Source organism: Galleria mellonella, unplaced genomic scaffold (assembly GCF_026898425.1).
Source record: "Galleria mellonella isolate WM207_F2 unplaced genomic scaffold, CSIRO_AGI_GalMel_v1 utg89, whole genome shotgun sequence".
NCBI classification, from domain to species: Eukaryota; Metazoa; Arthropoda; class Insecta; order Lepidoptera; family Pyralidae; genus Galleria; species Galleria mellonella.
In genome coordinates, this window is record NW_026442169.1 from 640,901 (window position 1) to 665,438 (window position 24,538).

General features: G+C 33.0%; 1 protein-coding gene across 1 annotated transcript in view; it reads right to left on the reverse strand.

Annotated features, from left to right (window-relative positions):
* The window catches only part of LOC113519921 (E3 ubiquitin-protein ligase Ubr3), a 151,192-nt gene that overhangs the window by 113,967 nt on the left and 12,687 nt on the right, over positions 1-24,538 (reverse strand). The window lies entirely within an intron of this gene.

Sequence of the window (24,538 nt, forward strand, 5' to 3'; positions counted from 1 at the left end):
GTTCGGAAATATTGCTGCTGGCAATTGATACCAAAGAGTGGTTGTGCGTGGAAGAAAGTGCCTTGAAAAATTAAAAAGGCAAGTCAATTTGATACTACGAGACGCAACACCTTAGTTCTCAGGAGCCGCAATGCTTGAGGAGTCCGGGCATCACAATGTACTCATATTTTGTGACATGCATGGTGCTATTCTGTGACAGTTACCATCTTACATCAGGAGGGCCGTGAGCTAGTTCAATATTTAAGTTTTATATAAAAAAAAAATAGTAGCTAGTCACTGTCAGCAGACCACACCCCACCTGATGGTAAGCAGGTAGTGGTTCAATTACGAACGTCACCCACGCGTTCCTCTTTCTCAATTTTTTTTTTTTTGCGAAATATTTCTGTATTACTTATTCGTAATCAGTATACTATATATTCTTAAACGCTAGAATCGTGCGAGTAAATACAAAAAAGAGAAGCCTTAGAGAATAATGTCTATCCTAGACAAGCAAACACAATGGATATCATTAGTATGACTTTTCATTTAATTATATATGAGATCTCTGAGAAATGAAGAGGTTCTAGTCAAATAACAGATCCATCTAAAGATAAAAAAAAATCATTGAACATAAGCAAAGATGTCAGTCGGACAGATCCGTCGGTGAAGTGCTCCGTCATCCACGATGATTGCAAATGTCATTGTTTAACATCATTAATAGTTGTGCAAATAATACGTGACCATAAGAAATATGATGATATGATAAGGTACGATGAAAAACTATGTCGGGAGGAATCTATGTTCGTGTAGATAGATAGATAATTTATTTGCATTAATTACAGCACACAAATAACAAAAGACATAGATAGACATACACAAAAAAAAAATTAAAGGATAAATTCGTGTTTCAACCGTAAAGCAGTTGTGTTTGCATGGCTGTGTTTCGGTTTGAAGGATGGGATATCGCGTAAATTTACTGGGTACGGAGGAATAACACCTGAGTCCTCAGGAATGGCAACGCATGGGGGGTATCATGGGCGAAACAGTATACTTTGTTATGTCAATGGTACTGCTCATGTCTATAGGCGACGGTTACCATTTTTCATCAGGTCGGCCGTCAGCTTGATTGCATTTTTAAGTTGTAAAATAAAAAGGAATTTCGACCACTGGTTGACCATAGTTGAAATTATTGTGTGAAAAATATAGTAGGAATTTCTGCACAAAGGTCTATAGTGTATATAGTAATTAGTAGTACCTATATTTTTTTGATGGGTGAAAATGGTATCGTAACCCCGCCTGCGCTAACGGGATACGCTGGCGGAGCACCAGTGAAGGGTGATAGATGAGAATGAAAACAGGCCAGTTAGCCAATCATGATGAATTCATCAGGAATTAACCATGATAGTTTCCAAGGAGAACCGCGAGGAGATCGACTTGGTTGGGAATAGTAATATATTATAAATCTATTAGTAGTATAATCTATTATCAAACCTTCTCTATTTTTACGCAACTTAGAATCGTAAACATTGACGGTGACAACCCATTTGGTGGAAAGTGATCTTGGCGTCTTAACTGTTTTATCAATCGTTTAAAAATTTAATATACATCTACTATATGTTATAGAGAAAGACATTGGGTACACATTATAATGGTCAATAAACAAATTCCAGTTAAGTGGACGAAGCCGCGTATTAAAGCTAGTATGCATTTAAAGAGCATCGTTGAATTAAAAAGTCGTGCATTTTGAAGTTGTACTCGTATAATTACATCAACAAACACATCGAAACATAAAACTGACTGCAATAGAGCGACGCATCGACAATTACATGGCGTGCGCACGCGCAGGCATAATGCCCGCTCGTGGTTATTGCCCTAGTCGATAGGGTTACCAGGTCTTAAAATAAAAATCCCGCGATACGATATTCGTTCACGGTAATTTCCGAAACCACTCGAGCGATTTTAATGAGATCTTGTAAATGTGTATATGCTTTAGTTTGAGAGATAGAATAGTTTTTAGTCTCTATAAGAAAAAAATGATACATACGCCCAGTAGATGGCGGCAGAGGGAAAATAACGATAGCCGATTTTATTTTATTTTTGATGTATGAAAATAGCCACTCCATTTACATCCTTGATGGATTGGGAAACACCTACTTCCCACCTGGGGAAACTGGCGAAGTCCTTGTTAATTGTAGACAGGTGAGACTGAAGTCAGAAAGAAGAGAGAGCAGTTGACCCATCGTAACGGGGGACGGGGGGGGGGGGGGGTTGTTAGTCGCATTGCTAGCAATGTACTCAGTCGGGTCGACCTCCACGTGGTCCCCCTCTGGAAGCCATCGTGTTGAATTCCAAATGTATTCATCACGATCGGCTAACTGACCTGCCTCATCACTTCACCTATGATCATTCACTGGTGCCCCGCCAGCGTATACCGTTAGCGCAGACGGGGCAACCACTCCATTGTCATCCATTAAAAAAAAGACCCATTCGTAATGAATTCGTATTTCGTAACGAATTCACCAGAAATAAACCTTATATATAATTCAGAGCCGGGACCGCGTCGAAGTCGATGTGACCTGACCTATATTGCAAGTAATTATAACAATTTATTCAATCAGCTTCTTGCGCCATTGGCTTCTAGGAGAAATAAGGGTTTCAGGGAATTAAGGGCTAAATAAAGTGTTGCGTTTACCATAACATCAATCTTCAACAAATGCTAGATTACCCCACTATGGATTATATACGCTACGAAATATGCGACAACACCCACACAGGGGTTAAAAAACTTCATATATTAAGAATTATAATAAAGAAACAATACAATATATATATATATATATATATATATATATATATATATATATATATATATATATATATAAGAAGAATATATATATAAAAAATATAAAAATAAAACAATTCGTATTATAACAGTTTCATCAAAGATGAGTGTGTGTGTGCGTGCGTCGCAATACCTGCAAAATGAGGTCCGTGCTCAGCATTATGCTGTAGTGTCAGGGACATTATTATAACTAGAAACTATGTATATACCGTGTTTTTGAAAGGAAATAAATTATTATATTATTATAATAAATGCGTTGCAGGGAGTCAGTGGATGCAGGTGGCTCAGAAACGTTCTTTATGGCATCTATGAAGGAAGCTTATGTCCAGCAGTGGACGAATAATGGCTGAAATGATGATGATGATAATAAATGAAATACGGTATTTTATATATCTATCATTTTTCAACACCCCAAATGAAAGTTTCCAATATTTCTATTGATATTGTTTGGCAGCCCTACATGTCGACGTTAACGTCATAAGGTAATGACGTTTCAACTTATTTACCCTAATTATAATGAACATTAGTAAGTTTAACGTTTTAAGATTATCTATTCGTGTACGTTAGTAGTTGGATTCCATACTTACAATGAAATATGTAGAGTATATGTCATATTGTCGTACCTTAAATTGATATTAAAAACAGGAAAGATTTCATTTTTTATTTATAATGGATAAACTCTAAAAATACTAAAGCTATATTAAAAATTTTTTCACACATAGGCAGCTGTATTAGTATCATGAGCGTGTAACACCGACTGTTTTTAAAATAATTATATAGTAATATAGTAATCATATAAATTTATTAAATTTATAAACTAACCGTGCAAAGACTAGGCGCGTCATTAAATATATGATATTTTTTTTATACAACTTAGAATGGCAAACAAGCTGACGGCCCACCTGATGGAAAGTGGTAACCGTCGCCTATAGACAATGAGCAGTAGCATGGACATAACAGAGTATACTGTTTCGCCCATGATACCCCCCATGCGTTACCATTCCTGAGGACTCAGGTGTTATTCCTCTATACCTTGTAAATTCACGCCATATCCCACCCTTCAAACCGAAACACAGCCATGCAAACACAACTGCTTCACAGTAGAATCACGAATGGGACAGAGGTACCCGAGCAATCGACTTTTGTACAAAGTCTCCCTGCCTCTAGTTGTGCGAATATTTTGAAGCGAATCTACTAAGTAAATTATTGAAATAAGATCGTGAGGTGATCGTTTCAGATGTTGAAGCATTCAATACGGGTGGCGAGATATCTACTTTCCACTTACTAAGGTATACAAAGGTTACCTTTCCAAAGAACAATCACGAACTACAAATCATAGGAAAATATTCATAAGCATGTTTTGTCTGCGAACCGTCTAATCACGACTCCCTTTACAAAGTGGCAGAAAGAATAGTCCAGTCAAACGTCGAATGGCCTCTTTATTGTTATACAAATCCATAAATTTGTTTTACTAAATATCAACGCTGACAACGGAAAGCTTGTCGGAATAGAACGTCAAATGCTTCGATTCAAACAGGCTTCTTTCGCTTACTCTACATTCATCAATCTTTTCATACACGCCCGCCAGTCCTTCCTCACCTATTTGGTCGACATACTTCCGTCTAAGGCGGTCCGTACCGACATCTCCATTTATTCGTGCTCGATAATCTTTCGTAATTATTCTTTTATGCATCCTGTTTAAATATGTTTTTTTTTTTTGTGCAAACAATTATGCATTTTTTAACTTCTAAATTTATTACTAAATTGAATACTATATATTAACTGTTAAACACTTCTACATTTTTTTCCAAAAAAGTGAAACCCAACCTAGCCTTGCCAAACAGGGGGGAAAGGGATTGTTAGTAATGGGGTTTAATAGCCCCATTGCTGGGCCAACTGACCTGCATTCATTCTCACCTATCATCTTCCACTGGTGCCTCGTTTTTTTTTGATGGGTGAAAATGGTATGGTAACCCCGCCTGCGCTAACGGTATATGCTGGCGGAGCACCAGTGAAGGGTGATAGATGAGAATGAAAACAGGCCAGTTAGCCTATCATGATGAATTCATCAGGAATTAACCATGATAGTTTCCAGGGGGAACCGCGAGGAGGTCCACCTGGTTGGGTATATTGCTAACAATGGGATTCTCAGTTTCCATTACTAATAATCCGTTTCCCCCCTGGGTAAGGTTAGGTTGGATCACTAAGTTAATTATACAGTCCAAAAAAGTGTCTTAAATGTATTTAAAAATATGAATGTTTTGAGCCGTATGTGTTTTTTTTTAATGAGTGAGAATGGAATGATATTAGTATACACTGTCAGGGCACCAGTGAAGTATAATAGATGATAATGAAAGCAGATCAGTTAGCCCATCGTGACGAGTACATCAAGAATTGTTCACGATGAGGGAACCGCGTGGAGGTCAATCTATTAAGATATATCGCTAGCCCTATTGGCTGTTAGACCCCATTACTAACATGCCAGTCTGGTTTATCTAATTGATTTCAAGATATTTATGATCAACTAATAACAAATTCGGTCGAGGAACAGGTCGGCCAAATTCTTGCCTATAAATACATATTTATTCTTGATACCGATATACCGTTGCTCGTCTAGACAGCTTTACATTCAGTGGTAACAGACAGTCAAAAATATTAATATTATAAAGAGCAAAGATTTGATTGATTTTTTTAAGGGTGATAATGGAATGGTAACCCCGCACTCGCGCTATTGGTATACACCGGCGGGACACCAGTGAAGGATGTGAGGATGAAGCAGGTCAGTTAGTCCATCGTGACGAATTTAATAAGAATTGTTCACGATGGTTTCTAGCGGAAGCACGTGGAGGTCGACCTAATAAGGCATACTGCTAGCAATGGGGATGTCAAACTCCATTGCTAACAATCCCTTTCCCCTCTGATTGTTTGTAATTAATGTTAAGCCGGGTCGGGTCGCATATATATATATATATATATATATATATATATATATATATATATATATATATATATATATATAATAAATAGTAATTTTAAATGACACATCTAGTAATAATACATTATATATGTTATTAATATGAAATATGTAATTTGTGACAAGTAATTGCATGCAATAGTTATTTTTGAAAAAGTGACTTTTATCAGTCACTTTTTTAAAAATAACTATTGGATACTCTATTACTATTTCAAAAAGCAATAATCATAATTTAAGATTGTGTTCCACAAAAACTTCAATTCGGGCAAAACTAGTTAATTTGATTTTAAATCTAGACTACTGGACCGATTTTGATAAAATTTCTATGGAACCAATCTGTAACTATATATAAGCATATCCTTTCAGATAAAAAAGAATCTCCCAAATCGCTTTAAAACTGACCAAATTATGGGGTTAACAAACTTAAAAAAAAAACTTAATTGAGGACCTTGTGATGGTCCCCCCCTTTCTGTACCCCTATATAAAAACTACCCTCTCAACTAAGCTACACATGGAAAAGCTACAAAGCCTAAGAAAAGCCTACGAAGGCTTAACCTAATGAAATCTATGAAAATCTAATGAAAATTCACCCTAAAGAATGGCCTACCACCCTCAATATAACCCCATACCTATATTGCCTTATACACCCCAAATATCCTATGAATCATATAAACCCTTACAATAAAACATAATATTGAACAGATCTTTAGTAGAACACTTGATCATTTGGCCAGATAAATAAATGTGTGATCGTCTAGTAATGTAGGACCCGTTGTGTGTGTAATAACCAAAAGGTTCTTTAATTGGTATATGATAGGAGTTAAATAATGAAGATAATTGATAAAGCTTTAAGGATTAAGAATAATTAATGAATTACACTCATTATTCGTGTAACTAGGAAGTTATGTTAATTTAATAGTAAATTACAGAATAACTGTAATAATAAAAAAATGGGGGAGCGGTCGGGCCCCTCACACGCCCGGACCAGTGGAAGACTTTCCAACTATCTATAACTCTTCCTCCAAAAAGGTAGGGAAGGGTATTACTATTTATTAATGCACTCTGATGGTAATAAGGGAATGAGTATTCTCAGTTCCAAACCAAACATAAGTACATTTACTTCAACATTACAGTGGCTCCACCAGCCCCACGATGCTTCCAGTATAAATTAGTGCTTGCCAGAGGCAAACGGATCGGAACTGAAATCCCAGGATCACTCCGACACGAGAGCTTACTCATGGGCGATGACCCTTTCAGTCCTATATGGCGACATAGAGATCACCCACTAACAGTACGAAACTGTTTCCCAGCGTCACCCTGTTACGAGCTTACTCAATGGGGGTTTCCCTTCGGCTCCACAAGAGATCAGACCAAGAAGCGAGATCACCCAGACACCAGAACCTACTTTGATGGGGCATAACCCTTCGGCCCTATAATGTGACATTAGAGATCACCTGTGAAGACAGTCCGATAGAGATGAAGATTTGTGTGATAGGGGATACCTTCCACACCCTGGAATTGGCCAAGCCATATAATGTTGATAATTGCTATATCATAACATAGCATTGTCAATTTAATATTATTTACTTAATACCAAGAATACTCAAGGTTCAAGTTACATCTGTTGATTAGGCCAGAGCCTAAGAACGAGTAGTCCAACCCATAGGTCGAGAGCTACTAAAAGTAATGAGTGCTATTGAATGAATTATAAGTCCAGTCAATTATATATAATATTATTGTTGATTAACCACATTGTGAATTAACCAATTATTTATTCAGAGAGATATATCTAAAGGAACTATAAGTCCTTTAAAAGACACTGATTAATCACAAGTTAACAACGTCTCGTGAAATAACCAATTGGGTTTTCTATAAGTTTGAGGACACTAAGTCCAACAAGCTATTATTGTGTTGAGAGTAATAGAGATCTTTTGTAATATTTGTAGAGGTTTGATTAATCACATAGTGAAATAATCAGATTAAATAATTATGTAGCTTTATAGAGAGGACTATAAGTCCTAATTGGTTGTTGTCATAAGTACTGATAAATTACACATTAAAGTGCCAGGTCAATTATTATATATAGGTATATAGGAAGGACAATAAGTCCTATTTGTGTATGTTGTAGTAGTAGAGGCAATATATTGCATAATTATAATGTGAAAGATATAGATTAAATATATATTTGTATAGAAAGGACAGTAAGTCCCATACAATTATTGTAGCTGTACTATAGTTATACTATATCTACTTCCTTTTAGTGTCTTAGTAAACCTATTTACTAAGAGGATTTCTCAGATAAACAAGTGTTTTAGTGTTTAAATCATCATGATTAAATCCCTAAGAAATTAGGTCTTTAAATAATTATCATATCATTTAAGTGAAATTTCTCATATAAATAATTCCAATATTTCCCCTACAGTTATTATAAAATAATAGAAAATTATATAAATTTTCTATAGACTTAGATATAGAATCATAACGTGTATAATCTCCTTTTGTTTGACATCTGTCACATTAATGACGTATTGAATGACGTATTGATGTATTGAATTGAATTTTGATTATCTATCACGACTGTCAACGTAACAAATATAGCAAGTTTGTTTATTTGTATTTGTTTAATATAATTAAATATAAAATCATCATATATCAACCGTAACATACAACTAAATTATCAGTGACATAAATAATCATGGTTTACACCAGAAATAATTAATAGTATCATGTAATGCTGCAGTTTTACATTCATATCAGTAGCCAAGCTTACTTTCAAATTCAAGAATGAACAGAAGATTAGAAGTTTAACATTCTTATTGCAATTGTACTTGCAATAATATATACATACAGTACTAATTCTCAAGAACATTCCTCAAATACATGTGTGGTGAAGATTTTCCCAATATGCTATCTATTTGATTTCTAACCTCTAATGTAAATTTATTAAAGAAGTGAATAATCAGTGTTAGTGTTTGCTTTATTAATATTTAAAGTAATTGTCCTAACTTGATATTAATAGGATAATATCTCCTTGGATACAGTCTGACATAAACATATAACTCAATAATTAAATTTATAAAATACTAATATTATATTTTACTACTTGTATATCTCCAAACTATTCCCATAAAATATTCAAAACATGTATATTAAATATAAATCCAGTAAATATTCACTAATATTAACCCTGTCTGAACTTGTCTAGTCAATATAACATGAACAAACAACACACATACAAACCTTATCGCCATGACAACTTTCCTCCTAAATATGAGTAAAATACATAACTTATACTTGTCATTTAATACTAATTTTATACTGTACCTCATACCTAGTTAAGAATAACTATAGTCAGAGAATCCTTTAGTACATTTATTACCATTAGGAAATAAATCCACACCCATAATATCAGCATAATTAAATATTATTAGAAACCAGTAATACATACAGAATTGTTATTATCAGCTTGCTTACTACAATAAAATCAATATTAAAGTTTATAATAAATCAAGACAAAATATCTATTTAAACAATACAGGCTTGTTTACCATAAACACCCCACAGTCACATGAATTTATCTAGTAACACAATTAATAATGTATTAAAAGTATTACATTCACATAATATCACTTGCAACAGTTAAGCTGTCTCTTTGTACATCTGGTGTAAAACAAATCCCCACATGTAGTCATGGATAATCAAATATAGACTAAGAATCATTAATCTGGTCGACCGAGTAATGGTATAAAAACACATCACCATGAAGCGTTAAGTATGAACAGATATTCCAAACCAACACTGTAATAGTGTAATAAATACAAATATTTCATCATCATCATCGTCTCAACCATCACCAACTCACGACTGAACACAGGCAATTTCCACCGACTGACACAAGGAACGGCCCCACAATACACATAAAACAGTCACTCCAAACAATGGAGGTAGCCCACACCGCACTTGCATTTACAGGGTCACCACTCAATAACCCCTCTCTCTCATCAATGGCTGTTTCCCCAGCAATGAGACCAGACCATAGTCACTTTAGTCTATTATCCTCAATAAATAAATACTTTATAATAACTAGATATGAAACTAGTTAGTATTGTAATAGTTCAATAGTTGATTCAATAAGTATTTTCCAAAACTGGACAATTAGAACATTGAATCAAATTGATGAAGTTCTATCAAACGACCATATAATTGGATTTTGTATATGAGTAGAATAACGTAAGTACGTAAATTATATTGATGTAAACTTTGTTCAAATGTGATTGCATTTAACGATATACGCATTACCTAAAGGTATATGGACTCGACTAAATACGTATTTTAATAGTTGTTGGGAAAAATATTAAGTATAGACTTTGCCTGTGATCACAGTCAAAAATCTAACTACGTAGTAATAAATGGAACAAGCTCACCGGATTCTCCAGTCTTCTATTGATTAATTTCACACACTTAATCCATAGTGATACACTACGATCTCAAACCCCTTCATCGAACCAGTCCCTCCTAGATCTCTATATCCTAGTTATTTTTTTTATTTTATTGCGCAGTTCCTTAAAACACGACTCCCGCGCCATTTTTTTTTTTTTTTTATTGCGCAATTCCTAAAAAGCGACTCCCGCGCGCCCGCCGATCTGCCGGCCCTTTTTTTTTTTTCTTTTTTTTTTTCTATTATTTCTCTAATAACGTCACAGACTATGTCACCGAAGGTTAAATATTTCAATCATCGGATTTAGCCTATTATTCGAAATGAACTTTTCTTTAAATTTAATTTAATTATATGTTAACGTATTTTGGTATTTTCTATTAAATTGATTATCGAATTTATAAAACTTTAAAGACTCTCATAAACCTTATTAAACTGTGTTGTATGTATCTTTTTTACACCTGATGATAAAAAGGTAAACTATAATTTGGTTATATATAAAATATAATATATTTTTGTTTAATTTATTTAATTTTCTTGTGACATCCACTACACTTTGGAAACACATCAAAGGAGTTTCCTTTCTGTGTCAATATTTCATATATGGTAACGTCTTCTCTGTATACTATTGTGAACCTTGACTTTAAAGTTTGTTTATATTAAATAGCTCAGCTTTCGCAGCGGTCACCCATAGGAACCCCTGTTTCTTTTCTATGTACTTATGGTATTAAACCTATTGTACTATAGGCGAACCGTCACATCCGGCCCCCTAATTATCAAGGAGTTTACCGGATTGATAATTACAACAAGATAAGTTTATTGTTACAATTTTTTTCCAACCCTAAAAATGTACTTCACATATGTGTATATAATTTAACTTTACAGCGTAATTACATCATTTAAATTTTTCATTGATTCATCGATACTAGCCTAACACTCTGACATTCTTAAGACTCAAAACAATAAAAGTATTAAAAAGATCTTTAAACCCGAAGTTATGTGTTGTTGTATGTTATGTGTATGAATAGCCTTAAAATTTCTACTCAATATATTAATAATTAAGCATAATATTTATTTATGAATAGATTTGTAAATAATTATTTATAATTAATTTGCATACGCTGTAATGATAGAGTGAATCCATTAAATTTTATAATTAAAATTTTTATACTCGTTTATTTATATGTAATAAATTCAATGCATGTAATTACAATATCATAAACAGCATAAATGAATACAATCCTAAATGTGTGTAAAGGAGTCTATAAAACCTAAATGTATGAAAAGCCTAAGTATGTGAGGAGTCTAAATGTATAAAACCTAAATAGTGAAGAGCTTCAAGTAAAGAACCTAATAGATACGTTATTTGTATCAGTAAATTTAGATAAAGTATCTATTTAAAAGATACGAGTTAAAACATCTAAATGGAAGTTCATAATTAAAAGCTTAAATGTATGAGTATAACATATTAACAAGCGAAAGAGCCTAAGTAAAAAATCTAAAGCGAAATGAAGTGAAATAATTTAAGCATTAAAATGTAATAAATGCAAAAAGGAATCCTAAAATAATTGTCTAAGTGTAAATAAATGATTAGATAAAATCCCAAGTTAATTAAATATTAAAATGAAGATGTTCAAATAAATTCGTTAAAATAAATTTAAACAATACGAATAAAACTTTATGAAGCGTCTAAGTAACCACAAATACATATTTCAGCTAAGAAATAACCTAGTGTTCATTGACTAAAAAAAATAATAGTCCCTAACAAAATTCAAATAAATTTAATTTTTATTTATTAATTTTAATCATAGAAGTAAAGCTTATATAAATAATAATTTATCACCACCGGCCCCCCTGTCTGACAAATTTTGCACGGCCCCCCAATTTTAAGACTTTTATAAATATGTTGCATAAAATAATACAAACGGCCCCCATAGTTTAAAACTCTTTTAATAAATTCTCTTTAAATTCCTTTAATATACTTAAATTACCAATGACTATTTCTTAATACTCTCAGAAATAACATGATCAATAAGTTTTATAATAAAATATTATGTAACCCCATTAGATAGATAGATAGATACCCCAAAAGATCACAACAGCAAACCTAACACAAATACAAACAACTACATTAGATACATCAATTAATTTATTTTGTATAATAAATTATTATTTCAAAAGATACAAATATTTTGTGTTATGTGCAACTATAAAGGACTAAATAAACTAAGTGTGCGCAACATCTAAATATGTAGAATGCTTAGACATGTAGAGAATGCACGCGTATAAACAGCCTACAAAATCCCCCTTTGATATAAATATAAAGTTTTTTTTTTTTTTTTTTTTATAAGATGTCTAATTCGAAATAAGTGAATAATCAAATAGAATCTGAAATATAATTGTAAAATGCAATAAATAAATTATGTGAAGAACCCTAAATAATATATTTATAATAGCATCCTAATTAATTGTTGGAATTAAATTTAACAATATGAAAACATTTAATAAAATTTTCATATTTAGATAATTAAATAAGGTAACTAAAGGCCCTAACTAACCCTAATGATATTTTATGAAACGTCTAACTCTCAATTTGAAATCCCTATAAAACATTGTATAAGCTATTTAAAAATCCTAAATTAAAACTAAATCATAATTATTTAATTTTTTTTTTTTATATATATAATCAATGTCACTGCATCATAAAAATTTATGAAATAAAAGTCAATTAGTTATTTCCTCAGAAATAAATAATGTCATTAATTCATCTTAAATTATTTCTTTGATAATAAAATGAAATTAATCAATTTTTTTGTATAAGTTATTATAGCATAATTATTGTCTATAAAATTAATATAATGTTAAATTAATAGTTCAGTAAGTATTGAGAATTAATGAAGCAAAAGAATAATAAATGTGTCCTGTAGCATAAAATTAGATCAATGTGAACTGAATATAACCTAGTAAGCTATCCTCACTACTATTGTTATGTACCTATTAGTGTAGTTCTTAATATAATTTATTCAATTGATATAGAGTAAATGAAAAAAAAAAACCAAATTATGTAATTTGTTGTACAATTGACTTCAATAGGTAACGATTGAATGAATTTGATAAATTAAATCCTAATAACATAAAATAACAGTAAAATAGGCTATTTACCTATAGACATTGAGATCATGAAATTAGGTCCAAATCCTAGATCTATATTAAATATAAGAATAAATGAATGGACTCCCGTATACCTAACCTACATATATAATTAAAATAATTCAGAGTAAAAGAATTATTAATATGGGCTTATTTACCATAAGGTAAACACTATAAAGCTCTGATTTTATAATAATTATGACAGTATAATTATTTAGTCATAATCTTCAAAGTTGGAGTTGAATTATATTATCAGCAGATATTACTGTTTAACTTTAAAACTCTTTCATATTTCATTAACCAATCCCTGAAGTCACAAGCTCCAATTGTGACCAAGTGTTCATATTGATCTGATATGTAAATAGCCATGAACCAATTATATCCTGGTCACGGCACCAATTGTGATGGTCCCCCCCTTTCTGTACCCCTATATAAAAACTACCCTCTCAACTAAGCTACACATGGAAAAGCTACAAAGCCTAAGAAAAGCCTACGAAGGCTTAACCTAATGAAATCTATGAAAATCTAATGAAAATTCACCCTAAAGAATGGCCTACCACCCTCAATATAACCCCATACCTATATTGCCTTATACACCCCAAATATCCTATGAATCATATAAACCCTTACAATAAAACATAATATTGAACAGATCTTTAGTAGAACACTTGATCATTTGGCCAGATAAATAAATGTGTGATCGTCTAGTAATGTAGGACCCGTTGTGTGTGTAATAACCAAAAGGTTCTTTAATTGGTATATGATAGGAGTTAAATAATGAAGATAATTGATAAAGCTTTAAGGATTAAGAATAATTAATGAATTACACTCATTATTCGTGTAACTAGGAAGTTATGTTAATTTAATAGTAAATTACAGAATAACTGTAATAATAAAAAAATGGGGGAGCGGTCGGGCCCCTCACACGCCCGGACCAGTGGAAGACTTTCCAACTATCTATAACTCTTCCTCCAAAAAGGTAGGGAAGGGTATTACTATTTATTAATGCACTCTGATGGTAATAAGGGAATGAGTATTCTCAGTTCCAAACCAAACATAAGTACATTTACTTCAACATTACAGTGGCTCCACCAGCCCCACGATGCTTCCAGTATAAATTAGTGCTTGCCAGAGGCAAACGGATCGGAACTGAAATCCCAGGATCACTCCGACACGAGAGCTTACTCATGGGCGATGACCCTTTCAGTCCTATATGGCGACATAGAGATCACCCACTAACAGTACGAAACTGTTTCCCAGCGTCACCCTGTTACGAGCTTACTCAATGGGGGTTTCCCTTCGGCTCCACAAGAGATCAGACCAAGAAGCGAGATCACCCAGACACCAGAACCTACTTTGATGGGACATAACCCTTCGGCCCTATAATGTGACATTAGAGATCACCTGTGAAGACAGTCCGATAGAGATGAAGATTTGTGTGATAGGGGATACCTTCCACACCCTGGAATTGGCCAAGCCATATAATGTTGATAATTGCTATATCATAACATAGCATTGTCAATTTAATATTATTTACTTAATACCAAGAATACTCAAGGTTCAAGTTACATCTGTTGATTAGGCCAGAGCCTAAGAACGAGTAGTCCAACCCATAGGTCGAGAGCTACTAAAAGTAATGAGTGCTATTGAATGAATTATAAGTCCAGTCAATTATATATAATATTATTGTTGATTAACCACATTGTGAATTAACCAATTATTTATTCAGAGAGATATATCTAAAGGAACTATAAGTCCTTTAAAAGACACTGATTAATCACAAGTTAACAACGTCTCGTGAAATAACCAATTGGGTTTTCTATAAGTTTGAGGACACTAAGTCCAACAAGCTATTATTGTGTTGAGAGTAATAGAGATCTTTTGTAATATTTGTAGAGGTTTGATTAATCACATAGTGAAATAATCAGATTAAATAATTATGTAGCTTTATAGAGAGGACTATAAGTCCTAATTGGTTGTTGTCATAAGTACTGATAAATTACACATTAAAGTGCCAGGTCAATTATTATATATAGGTATATAGGAAGGACAATAAGTCCTATTTGTGTATGTTGTAGTAGTAGAGGCAATATATTGCATAATTATAATGTGAAAGATATAGATTAAATATATATTTGTATAGAAAGGACAGTAAGTCCCATACAATTATTGTAGCTGTACTATAGTTATACTATATCTACTTCCTTTTAGTGTCTTAGTAAACCTATTTACTAAGAGGATTTCTCAGATAAACAAGTGTTTTAGTGTTTAAATCATCATGATTAAATCCCTAAGAAATTAGGTCTTTAAATAATTATCATATCATTTAAGTGAAATTTCTCATATAAATAATTCCAATATTTCCCCTACAGTTATTATAAAATAATAGAAAATTATATAAATTTTCTATAGACTTAGATATAGAATCATAACGTGTATAATCTCCTTTTGTTTGACATCTGTCACATTAATGACGTATTGAATGACGTATTGATGTATTGAATTGAATTTTGATTATCTATCACGACTGTCAACGTAACAAATACTAGCAAGTTTGTTTATTTGTATTTGTTTAATATAATTAAATATAAAATCATCATATATCAACCGTAACATACAACTAAATTATCAGTGACATAAATAATCATGGTTTACACCAGAAATAATTAATAGTATCATGTAATGCTGCAGTTTTACATTCATATCAGTAGCCAAGCTTACTTTCAAATTCAAGAATGAACAGAAGATTAGAAGTTTAACATTCTTATTGCAATTGTACTTGCAATAATATATACATACAGTACTAATTCTCAAGAACATTCCTCAAATACATGTGTGGTGAAGATTTTCCCAATATGCTATCTATTTGATTTCTAACCTCTAATGTAAATTTATTAAAGAAGTGAATAATCAGTGTTAGTGTTTGCTTTATTAATATTTAAAGTAATTGTCCTAACTTGATATTAATAGGATAATATCTCCTTGGATACAGTCTGACATAAACATATAACTCAATAATTAAATTTATAAAATACTAATATTATATTTTACTACTTGTATATCTCCAAACTATTCCCATAAAATATTCAAAACATGTATATTAAATATAAATCCAGTAAATATTCACTAATATTAACCCTGTCTGAACTTGTCTAGTCAATATAACATGAACAAACAACACACATACAAACCTTATCGCCATGACAACTTTCCTCCTAAATATGAGTAAAATACATAACTTATACTTGTCATTTAATACTAATTTTATACTGTACCTCATACCTAGTTAAGAATAACTATAGTCAGAGAATCCTTTAGTACATTTATTACCATTAGGAAATAAATCCACACCCATAATATCAGCATAATTAAATATTATTAGAAACCAGTAATACATACAGAATTGTTATTATCAGCTTGCTTACTACAATAAAATCAATATTAAAGTTTATAATAAATCAAGACAAAATATCTATTTAAACAATACAGGCTTGTTTACCATAAACACCCCACAGTCACATGAATTTATCTAGTAACACAATTAATAATGTATTAAAAGTATTACATTCACATAATATCACTTGCAACAGTTAAGCTGTCTCTTTGTACATCTGGTGTAAAACAAATCCCCACATGTAGTCATGGATAATCAAATATAGACTAAGAATCATTAATCTGGTCGACCGAGTAATGGTATAAAAACACATCACCATGAAGCGTTAAGTATGAACAGATATTCCAAACCAACACTGTAATAGTGTAATAAATACAAATATTTCATCATCATCATCGTCTCAACCATCACCAACTCACGACTGAACACAGGCAATTTCCACCGACTGACACAAGGAACGGCCCCACAATACACATAAAACAGTCACTCCAAACAATGGAGGTAGCCCACACCGCACTTGCATTTACAGGGTCACCACTCAATAACCCCTCTCTCTCATCAATGGCTGTTTCCCCAGCAATGAGACCAGACCATAGTCACTTTAGTCTATTATCCTCAATAAATAAATACTTTATAATAACTAGATATGAAACTAGTTAGTATTGTAATAGTTCAATAGTTGATTCAATAAGTATTTTCCAAAACTGGACAATTAGAACATTGAATCAAATTGATGAAGTTCTATCAAACGACCATATAATTGGATTTTGTATATGAGTAGAATAACGTAAGTACGTAAATTATATTGATGTAAACTTTGTTCAAATGTGATTGCATTTAACGATATACGCATTACCTAAAGGTATATGGACTCGACTAAATACGTATTTTAATAGTTGTTGGGAAAAATATTAAGTATAGACTTTGCCTGTGATCACAGTCAAAAATCTAACTACGTAGTAATAAATGGAACAAGCTCACCGGATTCTCCAGTCTTCTATTGATTAATTTCACACACTTAATCCATAGTGATACACTACGATCTCAAACCCCTTCATCGAACCAGTCCCTCCTAGATCTCTATATCCTAGTTATTTTTTTTATTTTATTGCGCAGTTCCTTAAAACACGACTCCCGCGCCATTTTTTTTTCTTTTTTTTTTTTTTTTTTATTGCGCAATTCCTAAAAAGCGACTCCCGCGCGCCCGCCGATCTGCCGTCCCTCCTTTTTTTTTTTCTTTCTTTTTTTCTATTCTTTCTCTAATAACGTCACAGACTATGTCACCGAAGGTTAAATATTTCAATCATCGGATTTAGCCTATTATTCGAAATGAACTTTTCTTTAAATTTAATTTAATTATATGTTAACGTATTTTGGTATTTTCTATTAAATTGATTATCGAATTTATAAAACTTTAAAGACTCTCATAAACCTTATTAAACTGTGTTGTATGTATCTTTTTTACACCTGATGATAAAAAGGTAAACTATAATTTGGTTATATATAAAATATAATATATTTTTGTTTAATTTATTTAATTTTCTTGTGACATCCACTACACTTTGGAAACACATCAAAGGAGTTTCCTTTCTGTGTCAATATTTCATATATGGTAACGTCTTCTCTGTATACTATTGTGAACCTTGACTTTAAAGTTTGTTTATATTAAATAGCTCAGCTTTCGCAGCGGTCACCCATAGGAACCCCTGTTTCTTTTCTATGTACTTATGGTATTAAACCTATTGTACTATAGGCGAACCGTCACAACCTCCTTTTTGAAGTCGGTTAAAAAGAGACAAATTATGTGTCATGAAACATTGACATTAATATTGCTATCAACATTCAATTTCAAACTCGTCCTATTAGGCCATTCAGCAGACTAGGTATGCCTGATGAGTCATTCTTAGTGCTTGCGATTAGCCCAAGTTTATGCAAATAGGCCATTGTCTAATTGTGAATAACGATCTTGTTTTGAACTGAACGACAATTAAAAGCACAGGCGCGGGACATTTTATTCTTTTTTTTATGCAACTTAAAATCGCAAACAAGCTGACGGCCTACCTAATGGAAATTGGTAACCGTTTTCTAAAGACATGAGCAGTATGGACATAACAGGGTATACTGTTTCGTCCATGATACCCCCCCTGCATTACCATTCCTGAGGACTCAGGTGTTATTCCTCTGTACCCTGTAAATTTACTGCCATAACCCACCCTTCAAACTGAAACACAGCCAGGCAAACATAATTTAAGCAAACGACTTTTGTACAAAATCTCCCTCTGGTATATAGTTCTAAATATACATACGTTACACCACATCTTCTAATACTGATTTTAATGATTCTATTTGGAAAATGTATCATTAAAATCAGTATTGTCACTAGTATACGAGTACATTAACGAGAAAATCAATAGTATCTGAAGATTTAATCGAAACAGCCTTCAAGCTAGGCATTTATACATATGTATATATTAATTTATAAGCAAATAGAAATAGATTCTAACAAACATTCTTACGTGTTATTTTAACAAATAAAAAGAAATAATAAATAATAAAAATCATCCATCCATTTGTTTTATCTATATTTTTGCAATATACACACTAATTTCTTATAACTATCAACAGCTTTTCGAGATGAGTCAGGTCAATTTATATTGACAGACATGAGTCCGCAAATTTATAAAGCCTACTCACACTCAGATTGAAGGATTTCGAGTATTTATTTTTATTATCCCTTTATTTATTGCCATAATCAACGAAATTATAAAATTTCCGTTATAAATATTATAAATTTATATTTATACTAGCTGTATACTATAACCTCACCTACTTATTATACATCGGTAATTTAATTGGTATATAGTGTCCTATGGTCTTAATTTTTTTAATGGATGAAAATGAAATGGTAACTTCGCCTGCGCGAGGGAAAAGGAATTATTAGTTATATAACTAATATGCTGTTAATGCCGTTAAAGTCAGAATTTGTCGAAACCTCATTAGGAAGCAAAAAATCTTATCGCGAGAAATGAAGATTCGCTAGGACTCTGTCTCGTATAATAAAACAAGGCTTGAAGCTCGGTGCTTATCGTCGATATACAGAACATGCCCTAAATTAATCTTTACAATTAAAGAGAGTGGATCGATCGAAACGCCTTCTGTCGCGATACGTAGGTGAAAGGTACAGAAATATCCTCTTTACCGATGATAAAATTTTCACCATTGAAAAACACTAAAAATAAACAAAATGATAAAGTATACGCTGATAGTTCTAAAGAAGCTGCTCAAGTTGTCCGAAAGATACAACGTGGTCATCATCCTGCATCAGTGATGGTTTGGTGGGACGTGACTTATCAAGGAGTTACAAAACTACATTTTTGTGAAAAAGAGTCAAAACTTCAGCCAAAGTGTATCAAGATAGTCTTGGATCGTGTTGTGAAACTTCTTAGCAATATACTTTTTAAAAATATACCTTGGGCTTTCCAGCAGGGTCCTGCACCTGGTCACAATGCACGAACTACCCAAGCCTCGCTTGGAACCAACATTCCGGATTTTATAAGAGCTGAAGACTGATCCTCATCTAGCCTAGATCTCAACCCTTTAGATTTCAAATTATGTTCAGTTTTAGAGGACATGGCCTGCTCTAAACGACACGGCGACATTGAGTCTCTAAAAAAATCTTTGGAGCAAGCAGTGGCGAAATTTCCCTTGGAAACAGTGCATAAATCTATAGATTCGTGGCCAGACAGATTAAAGGCCTGTATAAAAGCCAAAGACGGTTCTTTCGAATAGAATATTTCTTAATTTTTTGCTGAGACTTTAATAAATATGAAGGTATAAATTTTAATAATATTACATTACTTCATAAAAAGAAATTTATTTTCATTTGTGACAGAACTTACGGCTGGACTAGGTTTTAGGTTAAGTAGCATTTGACGTTGACGTAATAGAATATATTAAAAGGAGCTATTAGATCTAATAATCCTTTTCTCCAATCTATGTCCTAAATTGGGATATAACTTATTCGTATACAAAATTTTACTTAAATCCTTACAGACGTTCGTATTTATAATACTTGGAATGTAATAAAATATATAATTTATAATTATTTAAATTGTTTTCTAACTGTATTTTTATCGTGTGCATAAACTATAGAGCGGCAGGTTGATCGCTGTAATATGCACTGATGATAATTGCTGGATAACTGCAAGAGCAAGATAAGTGGCAATGTCAAACGCATGGTGGAATCACGATTTTTCTTGGTGAGCTAATTCCAAAATTGTCTATTAGTAATTATATTCCTAAATATATAAAAATCTCGGGTCCCGATGTTCGTTCATGCTAATCTCCAAACTGCACAACCGATTTTGATTAAACTTTGTAAATGTGTATTGTTTGCGCCAACTTGAGAAAAAGGATAAATTTTATCCTGGTAAGAAAAACAAATATGGTATGTGGCGGTATAGGGTAAAACAACTTATTAAAAATGATAAAAAGAAAACTTACATTGCAGCCGTCCTTTCTTTTTTTTTTTTAATAGGTGATAATGGAATGGTAACACCGCCCGCGCTATCAGTATACGCTGGCGAAACACAGTGAGGGATGATAGGTGAGGATGTATGCAGGTCACTTACCCTATCATAACGAATTTGTCAAGAAATAACTTTACTTAAATAACTTAATATATAAATATTAATATCCCCATTATACAAAAGGGGGTTGGGGCTGTGGCCCCTTAACACAGGTTATTATAACCTATTTAGGAGTCCAGTTCTAAAACCACAACACCTGTACCCATTTAAAATTACAAAATTAATATCAGTATTGTTACTTAAATAACTACAGTTTAGTTTTTACGAAATAAATCTCATCTCTTTCTTTCTCAACTACGATGGTTTCCAGGGAGAATTGCATGGAGGTCGACCTAATAAGGTATATATTGTTAGCAATGGGATTATTAGACCCCATTACTAAGAATTCCTTTCCTATTTAACCGTACATATCACAACAATCACGTATCACAACATCCCATAACGAATTTGACGTCCCAATAGTGGGCACAGGTCTATTACCATAGCAAGTGAGTATTTACGAGCAAAGGAAAATATCGTATATTCTTTTACAATGTGTGTACATAAACAATATTATATATGGGGAATGTTTTATCTGATTGCGGGAACATGCCAGTCGTTTCCCTTGGGGATTAAAGTAATATATTTCACAAGACATTGTGTGTAAAGAGCAGTATAATTTATGTACACACAACCTGTTTTAGAATTCCGCAACTAAATGGTTAAAACGGTACCATACTTATGTCACAGCATCATAACATTTTAAATAGGATCTTCATGTAATTTTAACGTTTTACTTCGTCAGCAATTCTATTAATATTATATGACAGTTTGTTTGTTTAATTTTTTTTTTTTATAATGGAAAGATTCATCAGCTTTGGTATACATATGCTGGTGGGGCAGCAGCGAGGGATGATAAGATGAGGATTAAAGCAGGTTTTTTTTCATTGAATGTCTCTTAATACATCACCTGAGCCTAACTGAGGTTACCAACCCGCTCGCCAAGCGTGGCAACTAGTGACAGAACCTCTCAAGACGGAGAAGAGCCATATTTAGCAGTGGACAGGTAACGGCTGAAATGGTATAGTTATAGTGTTTCAGTCTAGAATTTAATAGGTGACCCAAGATGTAACAATCCCGTCCTCAGGAATGACAATACAGTATGTATACCCCAAAAGGATATGGAAAAGAACTATGTCCAGCAGTGGACAGTTAACGGCAATATAATAATAATACAAAATCGTCGATGGATGCAGATGGCTCAGGACCGTTCTTTATGGCAGTTTATGGGGGAGGCCTATGAACAGCAATGGACGTATAATTCCTGAAATGATGATGATATTAATAAAGGAATGGTAACTCCGCTTGGACTATAGGGTATACGATGGTGGAGCATCAACGAGTTGAAAGCAGATTAGTTGGCCCATCGTAATGAATACAAGAAAAATTAACCTTCGATAGTTAGGTAAAGGAATCGGAAAAGGGATTTTTTTTATAGCTGATAATGAAATAGTGACCCCACCCGCGCTATCGGTATACGCTGATAGGGCACCAATGAAGCATGATAGACGAGGATGAAACAGGTCAGTTAGCCCATCGTGACGAATTCAACGAGCATTGTTCACGATGGTTTCCAGGCGGAACCACGTGGTGGTCGACCTGATATGGGCATATTGTTAGCAATGGAGTTTGACAGCCCCATTCCCTCCCGGAAAAGGGATTAGTAATGAGGTCTAACTGCCCCATGCCTAGAAATATACCCTATCAGTTCGACCTCCACGCGGTTTTCCCTAGAACCACTTTGGTTAATCGTTCTTGATTTCAACACGATGGGTTCTGGCCTGCTTAATGTTCACCTAGCATCTGCCACTTGATTCTCGCTAGTACAAACCAATAGCGCACACGAGAACGATATTTCTCTTGCACAGATCAAAAAATAAAGAGTTTCCAGGGCAAATGGGGTATGAAAGTCGACCTGACAGGTTGAGTATATGGACCGGGCTAGGCCTTGTATGGTAGACACTAGTATTTTCAACCGATTTCAAAAAGAAGGAGTTTGATTGTATTTTTTTTATGTTTCTTTCCTCGTAATTCTAAAACAATTTGGATAGTTCTTTACGTGAAAAGACATACATGCTTACAGATTGGTCCCATGGAAATTTTATCAAAATCGGTTCAACAGTTTACTTTTTAAATCAAAATTACAGGTTTTGTCACAATTGAAGCCGGTATTTTTGCAAAACAAAATCTTTAATAATAGTAATGTAGATATTTCAATTACAAAATAGTAAAATGAGCAGTTTCGATTTACTAAAAGGCGAGACAAGCAGAAAATGCTTCACAAAAAAGTGAATCAATAAATATAAAAATAACATGAGCACGATATAAACTCAATCGATGTGAAAAAAAAAATTAAAATAGATACATATGCAAACAAATGGAAAAACTTCCTATCGGAATTTGAAAGAAAGAAACAAAAAGAAAATAATTTATTTAATAATAAAAATAATAATTTGGTTAAATTGACACTCAATCTAAAAGTTTTAAAAATCTAAAAAAAAAATATAAATTTCTATCACACATGTGCATGCCCAGTTTTTTAAAACTATTGTTTGTATTCATTAATAGGGTTTCAAAAAATCTTTTTCCTAGAATAAATAATAATATGGACGGACGTATGTCGACCAAATAGGCGACATGCTGAAGGGCCAAATTAAAAGTACCCGTAACCGGCGAGCGGGTATGAAAAGATTGATGAATGTGGAAGAAGCGAAAGAGGTTTGTTTGAATCGAAGCATTTGGCGTTCTATTGTTTCTGCCTACCCTAACGGGAGACAGGCGTGACAGATATGTATGTATGTATGTAAATAATTATATTACCAAAAAATAAAAATAAAATAGTGATTAAAATACTAAGACCAGTTTTAAAGAATAGGTTACATTAATTAATATACCTACTGTAGTTGTGATGAACACATATACATAGTAAAAACACACTATTTACCGCAGGGAGTGACTTTTTTTTATACCACTGAGGTGGCAAACAAGCATACGGGCCACCTGATGGTAAGCGGTTACCGTAGTCTATGAACGCCTGCAATACCAGAGGTATTACGTGCGCGTTGCCGACCCTGAAGAAACCTCTTTACCTCCCTTTTGAAGAACCCCATGCTGTAGTCTCTTGGGAAAACCTCGG